Source organism: Semicossyphus pulcher, unplaced genomic scaffold (assembly GCF_022749685.1).
Source record: "Semicossyphus pulcher isolate SPU_LCO1_2020_fin unplaced genomic scaffold, fSemPul1.0.p SCAF_7, whole genome shotgun sequence".
Classification (NCBI taxonomy): Eukaryota; Metazoa; Chordata; class Actinopteri; order Labriformes; family Labridae; genus Semicossyphus; species Semicossyphus pulcher.
Window position 1 is genome coordinate 25,181,382 of NW_027211748.1, and position 16,085 is coordinate 25,197,466.

Consider the following 16,085-nt stretch of genomic DNA (forward strand, 5'->3'; position numbering starts at 1 on the left):
TCATTTACTTAAGCAGAAGATCTTAGCACTTTTTCCACTGAAGAAGAACAAACACTTTTACGTTTGATTGCTGAAGAGCCAACTCTCCGCAACCCCCTTGCCTTTCAGCATAGTCCTTTGATGCTGATCAAAAATGCAACGCTTCTATTGAGCTGAAATTGAGTTTGAAGCATGATTATTCATCAGCGTAGAGCTCAATATAGATTATTTACAAATGGGCATGGATTTTGAATCACAATAAGTGGAAGATGAATCATTTTAATAGCAAATTCCAACAAGCAAAGAAAAGGAAAGGCAAGAGACTCAGTAATAATAGAGGAGGTAATTACAGCCTCTTTGTCGTCGGCGGGCAGGATAAAGCGGCATTGTTGCGGCAAAGATTCTTAACTAGCCACATGTCTGCGACAGACTTGCTTAAAGGTCAGGCCATTGTGTGAAATTAGCAAAGACAGAAAGGTCACAGAGATTGTTCCCGGCTAATAGATAAGCCCCCAAGCCTTAATGGGTTCATGTTTTCCCTTTCTATCAAGGGAGGATAATGCACACGAGCTGGCCTTTTTGTTTCCTATGAAGCAGACGCACTCACACACACACACACACACACACACATTTACTCACAGATGCACTGGGCCAGAAGAAAAACAGCCACACACGAAGCGTGGCAAACCGGGGCGATGAGGTTCTGAGTCTGAGGTTGAGTAAGTTAATGAATAAGAGATGAAATATGAATTATTGTACAATGCTCTGCGCCTTAGCTTTTACCGCTGTGGGTGTGTCTGTGCCTGTGTCTCTCCGATTGCAATTTCAGGGCTCTAAGCAGGGAAAGATAAAGGAGGTGTGTTCAGGAAGCTGTGTTTAGTCCGAAACCAGACAGGCTGCGTGTCAGACTAATAAATCATCTCTTTGGTAACCTCACAAAGAAACACAAAATAAATGCAGATCCATTTGGAAATCAAGACTGAAAATGTAAGGGGACTGGCTTTCATCCACCTGCGACAGAAACACTACCAGATTAGACCGGCTGGTTTTTCACTTCTCTTTTAATGATAATGCAGCAGATGCTTTAAAAGGGATGAAACTTTTAGGGTATTGTGTTCTCTTCGTCTCCTGTGCCCGTGGTTATTTTATCTACTGAATAGAAAATGTTCTGATTGAAAAAGTAGAAGAGGTGGCCAAAGAATTATTTTTGTGACAGGATTTCTCTTTTCTGTTTGCTTCCCAGCAGTATCAGAGAGAAGTATTAGTTTCATGGCATTAATAATCAATGACGTTACTGAGGAAAAACTAACAGGGAGCAAAAAGGGACTGTATGCTTTCAAAAGTTATTAATCTGTCTTTGCTCAATGGGATTTATACAAAAAAAAATGTTTATATAAAAAAAGGAAACAAAAAAAATATTTATTTGTGTGTATAAGGGAAGGGGACAGGCAAACTGACCAGGTAATATGTAAACACATGGAGAGGGCCTTTGAAAAGCCAGGAATTAAGTTTAATGTATGGCTGAAAGAAGAAAAATGCATGCAAGCAAATATAGAAACTATCCATCCATCTATTATCTATACCGCTTATCCTGTTTAGGGTCGCGGGGGGGCTGGAGCCTACCCTAGCTGTCATTGGGCGAAAGGCGGGGTACACCCTGGACTGGTCGCCAGTCAATCACAGGGCTGACACACAGAGACAGACAACCTTACACACTATGGTCAATTTAGAGTCACCAATGAACCTAACGAGTCTTGTCATGTTCTCCCTGTGCATGTGTGGGTTCCTTTCAGGTACCCCGGCCTCCTCCCACAGTCCAAACACATGCTTGTTAGGTTAACTGGTGACTCTAAATTGGCAGCAGGTGTGAATGTGAGCGTGAAAGTTTGTCTGTCTCTGTGTGTCAGCCCTGTGATTGACAGGCGATCTGTCCAGGGTGTACCACGACTCTTGCCCAGAGACATCTGGGATAGGCTCCAGCCCCCCTGTGACCCTGAACAGGATAAGCGGTATAGATAATGGATGGATAAATACATAATAATGGATCCAACACATTTGTAGATAACATTGAGTTACAGATACATGCATGAAAATTACATTATAGTGGAAGGGGGCCCATTGAAACTGTATTTGCACAGAGGTTGAATTCTCTATCCCCTGTCCGGACTGATCAGTCTGTTCTTTAAAGTCCATTAGATATGACCAACATAACCGGCAAAGGGATCCCATTGTTTCACCTCCTCTGCAGTGATATCCATCTAAAAACCTGTAACAGAGAGGACGGGCTGTGATGCTGCTGGAAAATGGACCCGTGGCAGCTGTTAAAGCGGAATCCGATTCAGACTCCGGCTTTCAGAAGCTTTTTGGGAAAAGGGAAGAATAGTTTTCACAGAGGACACAACTTTTAGCTGCTGTTATGGGATCAAAAGAACGGCCTCTTCTCTACGGTGCAAACCTGCTTGTAGTGCAATTTGCAGTAGAAAGTGGCTGCAAGTTCCATTAGTGTTTGTAGCAAATGTTACAAATTATAAATACCTCTCCAAGCCTCAATGGTTTGACCACATGGATATGAGGTTTATTCACATTTATAGGTTTTAACTAAATATTTAAGTATCTATTATGAATGCTGAAAATGTGCCAATTCCCTCCCTTTATTCCTCATGTAAATAAACCTTCACCAGCAGCATCACAAGCTGAGGTGTGATATGAAAATTTGAACCAGTTTCCTTTTTAATCTGTTCAGCAGAGACACAGCCTGTGATGAATAATGCCACAACTCCTCAGAGACAGTGACAGCGACCGTGCTGGTTTGACTGGGATGTGGGGCAACTTCTGACTCACAGCTGGAAGCCCTACATTCAAATACAACTCATTTGCATGAACCATTTAGTACAGAAAAAAATGTTTATTTAGGTGAGCTGCCTCTAAAGGGCAAAAGTAATATTTTTCCATATATGAGCAGGACTCAGAAGAGTGATCGGACTGTTTGTGTGGTTTCTTCACTGCTGTAATATCTGTTCAAATGTAAGAAATATCAATTATATTAAACTCACATGTGCCTGGTATACGACTTAGCTTCTTGTGCTGCCATTGCCCCAGCTCATTGTCTTTAAAAGGCAGCAGCGAGCAGCTGAGCCGCTCCTCAGGGTGCCCTCGCCCTCTGCTTTCCTCGGGAGACGCACGGCAGGAGGGCTCCAGAAACTTCCTGGAAAATAAAAGCAGAATAGTTTGTCTCTGGGGACTTATATAATAGCTGGGTTTAATTAGAGACACACGTGAGATACACAATTCAACTTTGATTTGAGTGAATGCTGCATGAGTAGAGGGATACTTGACTCTTAAGACACATGCGCACAAATAATGCCTCTTGATGAGCTGGGTTGGGTTTGTTTAACAATCGATCACGAGCAATCAGGGACGTATTCAGTCTCGATCAGTGAGTCAGTGTTTTGGTCTAGATCCCCTTCTTCAAAGCTGCACTTCAGAAAATGTATGTTACAGCTTCAGATATTGTATGGCTAGAGGGCAGGGAAATGCCAAATCTAAACACATGCTTGACATGCTTTTGTCTTATTATATCAGGTCAGAAAAATCCAAGTTGAATATCAAACAATTTCTGATCTAACCCGGCACCTGTGTCGAGCTTTTACCTCCATTTTGTCATGTTTTGGTTGCCTCCAGTCCTCTTTAAAGTTATTTTATTATTTACAGTAGCTAATTGTGCAGGTGTTATTTCTAGATACAGTTCTACACAAAAGTTACACAGACATGAAGTACTTGAGCCCTTTGAGTGGTAATTAGAATTTATAATAATCTATATTTTCATTACTAAAATGTATCAAAAGGCAAAGTGAAAACAACAAAGATAAAATGCTAAACTTATTTGCACAATTCATGAATAAACTGCAACGATATAGTGCTTATCATGAACACAGAGACCCTAACATTAATGATAAAACAATAAACGCTGAAAAGTAAAATAACAATATTAATTTAAATATGACATTGTGGGAGGGCTCACTCAAGAGAATCACCTGAATCTGCAGCTCCCCTCAGCTTTACTGAACTTTATAATGGGTTTCAGTTCATTGTTGAGCTTTCTGGCTGCTCCATAATGTCTCATAATGTCATGGTTATGAAACTGACTGAAATTTATTATGATGACTCTGTATGACCTAAAAAAGCAAACCAGACCATCAGCGACAAGATTGAATATTTATATATATTTATTTTTAATGCCTGAAACCGCTGGCGGGGGCGGTAGGTGTCAGTGATAAACTGCATGCTGCCTTTGTTTACATTTTCCAGGGCAAAGATTTAAAGTGAGTGATATATATGACTGTGAAAGAAAGTAGGATGAGATTTTTTGTTAAAAGCCACCACTTTAAGCTGTAGTAGGTAACATTATTAAAACTAACCTTTTGTCATATTTGCTTAGACTGTCACTTTAAACATGCATTAGTACATGAGAGAGATAATCTGCAAAAAATCATGTTCCTCTGGCTTCTCCTACTGCTCCTAATGGCATTTGTAAGAATCCAACACTCCCGAAACACAACAACCAATCAGAGCCGAGCAGTCTCTCAGGCTGCTGTCAATCACACGCTGCGCAGCACCAGTCCTCCGCGCATGCTCACATGGTCAAGCTCAATTTCTTCAGTGTGCGCAGCTTCAACTGGTTTGTGTCCACAAAGGCTTAAAAACAACCACCAGAAATGATAAAACTGCCCATCCCTCCATTGTCAACTATAGCTTACACTACAAAGACCGTTACACCGAAGAAGAGAAGTGAGGAAAAGTAAGCTAAAAAGAAAGAGTTGGACCGAGACAGAAATGAAACGAGTAAAAATTGGAGCAGCATTTCCGAGGGGGAGAGAGCTACGGGACCTAAAAGGATTAAAAAGCGATGCTGACTTAGACAGTTCTGCTCGACAGGTAATTACCCCAGCTTAATTTCTTCTGTGTTTGTTTCACATTGCTAAGATGTCTGCGGTTACTGTGACGTTGTGTTACGTTGGTGTTGCTGTTGGGCTAACGTTAGCTTGTTCTCAATGCGGCTACTGTTCAGCGTTGTTTCATGGCGGTGTGGCTGAAAATATCTTTGCCCAGACAGTGTTACTGTTTCGTACTTTCTCCTGATAGTTCTGTGTCCCTGTGCTCTCAGGGCTAAATGTTCTCAACATCAGTTTGTTACTGCTTAGTTGGCGCTGTTTTTTTCAGTCTCTGTTCGCAAACTAAGTGCTGGTGGTTTTGCAGATGGTTTGATTTTGCAGATTGGTGTTGGTGTAATACAACTACTGGGGTTGTCATTTTACGTTTTTACATATTGTATCTGGCTCCTTCATTTGCTTAGTTTACTAGCCTGCGCGCGCATGATAGTCTCCTCTGCGGGGAGGGCATTGGAGGCAGGACTGAGCGCCGCAGAGAGAGAGGGGCAGGGACCTGGAGGTTGTAATTTTTAAAATTTTGAAGCAAAGTCCGCTCTCTTCTCTAGCTTACCTACTGCAGCTTTTAGCATGTACAGGACAAAGCTTGGAAGCAACACTACACTACCTGCTGAGCACCGTGCTTTAGACAGAAATAGTGGATGAACCAAAACCAGAGCGAAAAGAGAGCAGATATTAGACTTGAATTCACCAGGTTTACAGATAATATGATATGCAATAGTGATGATCAAAATAAATGTTGCTCTGTAACAGTTTAATGAGTAAACAAGCAATTTTTGCTAACTTGTTCACCATATTAACTGTAGAAGTAATCATATGTAAAAGGTGCATCCACAAGTGGTCTCTGCTGCCCCCAAGTGGCCAAAAAAAAATCAGTACGAGCCCGTAAATTTACTCTGTGGATACAAAGTGGTCATTACCGATTGGAACATTGATAGAATGATGACCAAGAGATAGAATTGAAAACATGTTTAGGATTTGCAGTTTGAACATGGTGTTTTTGCCCGTTTCATGTCTCTAGCTAAGGCTCAGTGGTGCACCATGTTGTCCTGGCAGGTGGGGGTATGTGGCTCTGTCTGACTCTGATAAAGGGACGCTGGAAAACAGAAGCCAAGAGCTCAGCACAGGTTCCTTGAATAAATAATGGTAAACACATGTAAACATACACCTACCAAACCTTCATCAGTCACCCCGCCCTGCATGCACACATCACTGCTCTGGAAGCTGCTGCTCAGCTCTTTCAGCTTCTTTAATTAAACCAACCATCGCTCCTCCAATTTCGCCCCATTAAGGAGCTGTAAATCTAGCAAGCAGCTCCGACTAACAGCAATTTACCCGCACAATGATGCAACCGGCTTATTGGCCCTGCAGCCTAATCAGCCCCCATGAATAAATCAGAGGGTGGGGGGAAGTGGGAGGGGGGGAGGAGATGTGTAAGCATGTTTCTGACTGTGTGTGACATTTACTTTATGGTTTGTTTTGAGGGTTGATGGTATACACATGAGGCTATGTGTGGGAGGGAGTGTGTGCAGGCCGAACAGATCGAGTGTGAACAGAAAGTATCAAACATGGAAGAACATGCTCGTTGTTTCGCAGAGTGTTTTTTTGTTTAGTATCGGTCAGTTGTGGCCGGGAGCAAACTTTGCCATGTGTTTTTAGTACAAGATGGCCTGTTTACAGAAGGTGGGCAGAATGGATGAGAATCTGCTTCTTTAGGGGAGGACAGGCGGCAATGACTAACCTCTTTGTGCTTGAAATACTCAGTGCTATTTCACCGTGCAGAAACCTTCTGTGCCTCTACAGCTTTTGATGTCATTTTCTGTTGTCACTTTTCCCCTTTTACTTTGCTTTTCAATCATTTTCGCCATTTAAAGTGACAATGACCTTTTCTGTGATCATGCAAATGTATTTTTATGCAAGAATATACATAGTTACTGCTGTATAGCTACTGCAACATTACAGCCAGGTTAGTACGTAAGCAACATAGACTGTATAAATAATGGACGCAGTTCCAGTGACTTCACCCACTGGTTTCTGAAGAAGCGTTTTGGAGCCCGAATTGCGCCAGCGCTGGGGGTCGCCATATTGGAAATGCCAGAGCCGGCTAATCCAGAGGCCTGCAAAAAGGCGGAGCGTGAACAAGGTGAAGCCTATGGCTGTGGACTATGGGCGGGGCACATGAAACAGCCAGCTACAGCTATGAAGCTAGGCTTATCTCCTCAGTGTAGCTAGCGGTTATTAGCCATAGACTGTATAAATCATGAATGAGCTAGTTTGACTTTGCCATGAGGAGATTCTGTTTCACCTGTGTCTCATAAGCTGTCCTATAAATAAAGGCAAAAGCCAAAAAAAGAATCTGAATAGTTTTTGTTATTAACAGGGATCCTTGCAAATGTATCAATCTTCAAGTATATACGTACATACACATAGATAATAATAAATTACAGCCAGGTTTGTATCTTAGAAACCACTGAAGTAAACTAGACCAAAATCCTTATTTTTTAAAATATTTATACCTTTAATTTTATACATTTTTAACGATGCAAAAGTAAAGTATATTTACACCTGTGAGCTATTTGTCCTGTGTATCATTTTGACTGTAGGGCCTCATCAACCTTCATGAAGTCAAATCATTCATCATCGTACTTTTTTGTGCCGTTCCCGGGCAAAAACCAAAAAGGCGTGGCCGCCGTCATTGCCGTCATCTATCATATTTCCCGTCATGGATTGTGACCGCTGCCATCTATCATATTTCCCATGATGCACCCTGAGAGCCCAAGTATGCAGAGATGCTGTGGCTTATGCACGGTCTGCCTGTCAGATATAAGATGTGTCTATATGCTGTGTTTTAACTTGAGATGTGTCTGTGTGTGTGTGTGTGTGTGTGAGTGAATACATCAGTGTGCGCATCTGCCTTTAAGATGAGGCCGAGAAATGTGAGATAACACCTGGAGGCTAAATGTAAAAAGCACCTTTCAGAACAGCGTTTAAGATAAGGACGGAGATGAGACAGCTTTATAATGCACCTACACACTCCCACGCTGCTTTCAGTGTGCAGCGGTGTGTATTCTGCACATCAGTGCATTATTCGTGGCAGAGAAATACTGCCTGGAAGCGCGCGAGCCAAGACGAGAGAAAAGATGGTTTGATATCTTCTCAAACACATTCTGTAGTCGCAGCGTGTTTCTTTTAGGCCCAAACACGCTTCTAATACATCATCTCTTATTAAAACAACACTGACTGGCTGTGTTCGGGCCAATTTATCGTTCTTGGCAAAATCAAGAGAAGAAAAAGTGCGAGGAAACACTGGGATGCTGCATAAAGAGTTATGGACACAGGACTGCTTTGATTTATTCGTGCACACTTGTCACCTCACACGATATATAACGACAACAGCGGTAATAAACTGACTCCTTACAATAGGCCAGCTAAGTATGAAGGTGAACCTTTTAATAATGTAAAGCTGGATCTATCTGCTGCCATTTGAGCCTTTTAAGAGATAAAGTGTCATCATTAAAATGAAATAACCACCCAGCTGTAGAGAAGCTGAAAATCACTTGATCTATTGTATGCTGAAGCAATAGTAGCAGTTTGACATGTAAAAAATGTCCACACTGTATATGCACCAATGACTGTATATATAGATGGACGACACGTCTCCATCTGCTCCCATTGTATGAAAGTGATGCCAAACAAGCCCCTGTGATAGGAGCAGCCATCTTGCGATGGTGAAGCCAGAGTCTGCGCAGTGTAGATCGGCGGCCTCTACTGTAACCACTTCCGCTAACCAAAACACACACTTAACTTAGCAAAAAAACAACTCACCGGTGTTTTTTAACAGCTTCTTTGTGTCGGTCTGAGGTTAACGTTCACAGATATGGAAACTTCAATGACTGTAGTGATTGTCTTAGTTACGTTTCCACTCGCGGATCGTCCTCCACTCTGCTCACCCGGAACTGATTTGCTGCAGGAGCCGTATTTGTCAACAGAGCTGTCAATCATCATTTTGACAGCATCAAATAACTAATTAAAAATAAACTTGTCAGAAAGATGAACACTTGGACGTAAATCAGCATGATAAGAACTAACTATAATGACAGAAACCATGTTTGAGAAAAATGTATTTGGTGTGTATTTGGCTTTTATAGTTTGACTCATGTCCCATCTGTTAACATGGAGGAGGTGGGCAGGAAGCGGTAGCTGGCAGCCTACGGTAATGCTTATTGTTTTGAGGTTGGCGGCTGCAATGGCGATCATGAAAGTACATGTCCGTGACGAAGCGCTTAACACTGAGAGAAAAAACAGTTATTAGCTGAGCACATGTGGGTTGTTCCTGGTGGGAGTTGTCTGTGCAAGACTTTTTACACTAATAATTGGGGTCCATTTCCTGACTCTCATATGTTCGGTGGTCCATAACCCAACCAAGACTCTGTGTCATAGAACATGTGGGATGCAGGTCGCAAACTCCAGTCAGAACCTCAGACATCCTTGTCATCCTTGTTTCCTTTAGCAAAGCTGTAGGGTAAAAGCTTGTTAAGTAGGAGAAGTTACTCAGCATAATTGTTCAATGACTACCACAAAGACACCAAACTACAGTATATTGACTTGTAGCAAAAGCAAAAAGGCATTGTTTGTATTGAGACTTGAACTCTCTGACATTTCTTCTGCTTCCTCCTTCTTTCTGTCGGTTCTGTCGAAGGCTAAATAACCGTACATACTGCCCTGCAGTGCACAGCAAGCAAACAGGAGATGATACATAAACTCAAGCCTTTTTTCCACCATGATCAATACGTCTAATGTTACATAGCTACAGCCTTCATGCTTCCCCTGCACTTTCCATGATAATAGAGCAGCACAAAGACAATCAATGCATTAAATTGGCGTCATGAGAGTTAACGTCTTGAGGAAATGTTGGTCTTATGTTTCTTATGCAGTTTTTCCCCATTGGGCTGTTTTTCATTGAGTTTTTTCTTGCCTACAAGGCACAAAGCAATAAAGCAAACTTTACCCCCGTTTCCAGTTTGATTTGATGTGGTTGCCCTTTAAGCCAAGAAAGGCTTAAGAAGTGTTTGGAAAAGTTAGCTGATAGAGCGGGCCTCTGACATTTACAACAGTTATTTACAAAGAGAGGGGGCTCCTGTGTTAGAAAAATATGTAATAAAGATATGTAAATATAGAAAAGGAAGAGGACATCTCGTCTATGAACCATAGTCTGCATGTGCCTCAACAGATGGGGATGTTTTGGTTTAAAACACAAAATGAATTCATTATTAACTGAAGCATAAATTTATAATGCGCCATGAAGTTTTCCAGTCTGACACCTCTCAACTCCAAACAAGTAAGTTCAGTGTCAGAGCTAATGTGCTGCCTGAAGCGAAAGGAATCCAAATACCTGCGAGTAAACTGTCACAGAGGCTGTTGGGGAAGAAAGGCTGCAGCTGCAGCTGCTGCTGTATAATGCAGGACGGATGGATAACAGGGGACCTATCAACCCTACAGTTTGAGCACCACCCTGAGTACATATGACGGGCTTAGTTTGTTTATTTCCCCCTGACATCCAATTCTGCTGCAGCCTCCTGCTGGAGCCTGTATACCGCTAAATGGGCGTGTGAGGCAGGATCAAAGCTGGTATTGTGACATGAAACCTCTCCCGGTTGATTCCTATTTTGTAGGACAATAAATTCTCTCCTTAAGAAAAACAAAGTACGTGCAGCGTCCACATCTTAAAACAAAATAATGTGGGTGGGAACACATCACAAGGTCCAGAGAGGACACAAAGTAATAAAGAGTACCAAACATTTTAACTCCTGTCTCCAAACACTTTAACACACTATTAATAAGATATGATGGGGCAGAAATGTTTGGCTGAACACTTAACACCATGACAAACAGGGATCCTGACACAAACTGTTATTCAATAGGAAACCATAAGCTGAAGCAATTGTCTGTTGCTTTAACAAGTAAAGAATAACATAAAATTAACTTTAAAGGTGTAATAAGTAGGATCTTTCCTTGCATTTTGTCAACAACACATTCAAACTGGGCCCCTCCTCCTCCTGGTGTCTTCGTCACCAGAAGCTCACTCTCTCGTGCGAAAACACATCCACCCCGCCGAGCTAACACCGACAGCATAACTGTTACCTTTTGCACTAGCATGCTAACCGCCGGTTACCTTTGCGCCAGCATGCTAGCTGCCGGTTAGCTTGTCCTACCTGGTTTGAGGCACCTACCTGTCCAACAGAAAGAAGGCCAACTCTGCACCACTCTTTCGCCATGTTTGCCGGTCTGAATGGGGCCCAGTTGCTAATTTGAATCACTCCCACACTCACCTATAGAATAGATGCAGAGGGAAGGGTCTGCACACACACTCACCAACACACATGTATAGAGGGCCCGTAAGTGATGATTTATATTATATTATATTTGTAAAAGTCTATATTTTATTTTCTAGGAAAATCCTACTTATTATACCTTTAAATAAACCACAAGTCACTTCATTAATTCTAGTCACAGCCTGTACTGCTAACTGTTTTTCATCTTTTTCCATTGTATTTCAGTAACTCTGTCCTCTGAGAAATCTGTGATATTGGCCTGTACACAATTTCCCTGAATTACAAGCCAATGTCATAATCTTCCCCAACACAAAAAGATCCAGATGCAGGAAAAAGTACATCTAAGTCTCTATGAGCAGCAGATTTGATGTGTAATATGGCTGTGAATGGTTGACGCATGGCCGCTAAGGCTGGTGGAAGTGTTGGTGGTGTAATAGGGTTAAATGTAGTCTTTTACACATTTTTAAGAAGAAGATCAGATGTGGTTTTACTGTAAGACTGTAAGTAATTTAGTCTATTTCCTCAATGGCCGTCCACATCAAAGCAGTAACAAACCAGAATGTAGAAGAAGTGAACGTAGTGTCTTTGTTTGCGTCGAAGGCCGTCCCAATTCAAATGCTCCTTCAGATGCGGCCAACAAATGCATCCTCCGTTACCCTGGCTGCAAAGGATCATCAGTGCATCCTACGCGGCCCACCGTATCCCAACATGCATTGCGCGGCAATTCAAACGAGATGGCAGACTTTCAAACGGCCGAGGAATAAACTTTAAAATGTCAATGTAACTCAATCGAATAGCTAGTGTCACACATGTTTAAGAAAACGAAAGGGCCCTTGAAACAAATTATCTTTAAAATAATAGGTTAACTTACGTGATGTTTGTTATGCTAGCTAGTTAGCCTGCTAGCTACCTGTTGCTAGGCGACAGGAGCGGCGTTTGGTGACACAAGGGTAGACCAGACCGTCTCATTTCAGTTCGGCTTTAATGGTCTATGCAGGCTATGAATGGAGCGTCCTCCGTGGACCGCCTCCTTTTGAAGGCTGCAGCCCGTGGATTGGGACACAGCTAATGTGTATCCACCCTTTCAACCAAATGTGGTTGTTAACAACCCAATGGCTGGCATCAGGGTGACTACGTCAACCTCCAAAAAGACATGTAAGAACCACACCAAAGATAACAAACTGGGGCACCCCATGTACAGGCTATAGTCCTCGTCGCATTGATCGCAAATTCGACTCCTGGTCTGCCCCTCATTTGGGGGATGTCATCCTCCACTCTCTCCTCCCAACATTTCCTGTCTATCTTCAGCTATCCTATCTAATAAAGGCAAAAGCCAAAAAAATCATCTTAAAAAAACAACAACAAACTTAAAACTGATAGCATCAAAATTCAAGTCAAATGTCTTTCTAAAGTCCAATGTGACATATAATATCTCATCAGGCCGCACAGGCCCACATCTGTCTGAAACCAGAGACAGACAGAGAGTCACATCATGTTATCCTAAAATCATCTCCGCTCACGTCCGGCCTAACTTGCAAGTCATGAGCTATTTTGGGCGGAAGCTTTGTCAGCACTCCCGCGCTGAAAACGCTCCCTGATGAGCCGGGTTATACTGCTGATGCCCATCTTCACTGAAAATAACTATCCAATTTAATAATTCTGCTGCTCTGCTAAGGGCCACCTAAATTATTCACTGCCTTTTTCAAAACACATTTTCATATCAGCTTAAGTAGCATGGAAATATAATGGGATTGTATACAGATACAGCACTCTGAATTGGACAGCTGGTCCCCGACAGGGCCTGGGCATTGGTGCATTATGGGAGCTGGATACAGTGTGAGTGTGTTCCAAGATGGACCATTAGCTGTGAAAGTTTAGACCCTGCGTTTTTGCTTGCAGGGCATATGTGCACTGTAGTCTTTTCCTGCCTGAACCAGCATATAAATTTGACATAATTAATATGTTTCTACTGTATGGCTCTTGTTTGCTTTCCCACATAAATACATAAAATGTATACATATAAATAGCTAATACATTTTCTTTAGCTTTGGGATGTGGACAGCAGTTTTTCAATGATTATTACAAGAATATCTCCATAGAGCTGTTTGAGCAAATAACTGATAATAACACATCAATATTTAGAACATGTGTGGGCAAGCATTGCTTTTTGTTTCATTCATGTTATTCTAAAATGACTTTAGGATTACTCAGTAAACACACATTGTATTCCAGAAGCTTGAAAGACAATACGCATCATTGCTCAGCAACTTTAAAATGCATTACAATTAAAGAACGACTTCAAGGCTGCAACTCAGAACAACAACACCGCTGCATGTTCTTACCTGGTGTGTGTGAGAACAATTCATACGAGCCGCAGCAGCGATCCAAAAATTAGCTGGTCCTAATCCAAAGCTCTGTGCCGTTCCTGTTGTTCCATTGTGTTTGAGAGCACACCTGTTACAAAACAAGAGACCCATTCTGAGACTGTAAAATGGTGTTCTGGTAAAAACCCCAAAACAAATGCTTTGTTCTATTTTACTTTCTATTTACACAAACAAATAATAGCTAATAAAATAAGTTATTTCAAAATCTGTGGTCCTCAACAGATTGGGGCATTTTAAAGTATCGTGCACTGAGGCTTGTCTTCACACCTGCAGTGGGAGCAGTCAGATGGAAGGATTTTGCTGTTGGCCTCTCAGATGTGGTGTTTGTCACAACTTCTGTATATATAATTTGTCAAAATTAGACAACAGAATCCGCTGGCAGAAATTATAACATTATGTTAGCATCTAGTTATAGGCTCTCAAAGTCTTAAAATTACAGCCGAAAACAAAACACGTCTCTGCCATCGTTTAGTGGCAACTTGTTGAAACTTAGCTAGCTTGAAATCTAGTTATCAGTAGTAGTAATGTTAACGTTAGTAGTCAGTGGTGGGTTTGCAAGAATTACAATGGCGGTTACAGCTGGCTCCCGCATCGCCAAAGTGGTTGCCATAGGTTACACATGATATGCACAGCGTCACCCCGTCCATTAACGAGATTGGCTCCTTAGGTTTGTGTCGTCTCAAACCTGGCAATCTGAAAATGTGTTGTTCAGCCTGTCCTTGGTACACTGCAGTTTAAAAGCAGACAGGCCCAGCCATGGAGATGGCTGTTCATGTTGTCCCTGATATGTCTTGTAGCACATGAAGAACACCACATGTAGACATGTACAAGGTTAAACACTGGATTTTCACTGGAGGGAATCTTAAGGTTATATTTTAGTGCTTTAACTCCAACTCGAGCAAATAAAGTTGTGTAATTATTATTCTGTTACAAAATCTGATTGGAATTACAAAAGAAAAATAATAAGCAAGCTTCTTTTGTATGTGTCAATATAGATATGAAATGGAGATACTGATGCAGAAGGTGACAACATGTTTGTCTTGACTTCATTTTTACTCTCTGATCTTTCTCTGAAGAAAAAGGAAAGAAAATGATTGATATTGATATTTTTACTCCAACAGTAAAAATGACGTGGTCTGTTTTAGACATTGATATGTGAAAATTCAAAGTACTTTATAAACGGCTGTGAATGGAACATTTCTCTTTTTCTTCTGCGGTTCCAAACAGTCTTTGAATAGGAAACAGGAAGTACAAAGTGCTCTCCAAAAATAACCCAATGAACCTTTAAAATGGGCACACTATCTGTATTTTATCCTCTTTGGTGCTGCTTAAAGTTTATGGAAAGATTCCAACAGAACATTGTTGTCTTTTTGTCCTTGTGTTCGCCCGGGCTCTTTACAATCTGATCAAGCAGAGTAACGATGAAGCCATGCAGACTGGGAGGTAACTCATTGGTTGGACAGTTGTGGCGACTGTCATCCAGCATCTTCATCACATCATCAGCACCCACGTGGGGGAGAAAGTGACTGACAGCAGGTCATGCAGCTCTTTACTGAACCTTTCTCTGTACTCGGGTGACACAAAGAGCCACACAAATAACTGATTGTGAAGATTATTACTGGAAACTGTAACTCAGCCTCATTTTATGAGTCATGACGGCGGGTAAAAACAGTGTGAAAATACATTTGTTTATCATATAATAGAAGCTCAACACACAGCGTTTGAACTCTTTTTAACTGGCTGTTGGGGATCAGGGAAAATCCCCACACTCACATGCTTACATGGGCGTCGTTACCAAATGAACTTCCTTTACAAAGAGTGCTTACTAACTTGTCTGAACAGCTGATGTAGATTACCACTCCTGCTGTGGTTGGAACAGAGGAACCATATCAGAGCATGTTTGGGGCTGAAACCTCCTTTTCAGGTTGCCCACCTGCGGTTGTTTGGTCCTATAAGTATGACTGACTATCACAAATGAACCAGACAGGCAAAGGCGCCAAAGAATGTTCAACGAAAATGTTTGCTTAAAGCAATCTGAAATAACTGTGGGCGTCGTGGTTCAGAGAAACCAGAGTTGACTGATGGTGAAAGATGCCTCCCGAACTGCGATCTCTTGTTTCTCGGCCCCGTTTTGTGGAGATTCAACCACCCAAATGTTGAACTAAAAACCTTCATGCACTTACAAATACTACTACAACTCTGGCTATGATATGTGCTCAGTTTAGCTCACTTATCTGTCAAAAAGCATAACTGTCAGATCCTGACTACCAGGATAGAAGAATCAGTCTTTGCCTTTTAGCGATACTAAAATGGATAACCCTTTTAACCCCTCACAGGTTCACACACAGCCTTCAGGCTGTACTATAACCCATCACACAAGTTAGCTCACTGCAGCTGAAATAGCGAGGTTGGAAGGTTAAGACATAGTTATTACATTAAGCTGC

The 16,085-nt window shown here is 41.7% G+C and overlaps 1 protein-coding gene across 1 annotated transcript in view; it reads left to right on the forward strand.

Moving 5' to 3' along the window:
* The window catches only part of brinp2 (bone morphogenetic protein/retinoic acid inducible neural-specific 2), a 239,961-nt gene that overhangs the window by 46,263 nt on the left and 177,613 nt on the right, over window positions 1-16,085 (forward strand). The gene's annotated exons all lie outside the window — the stretch shown is intronic.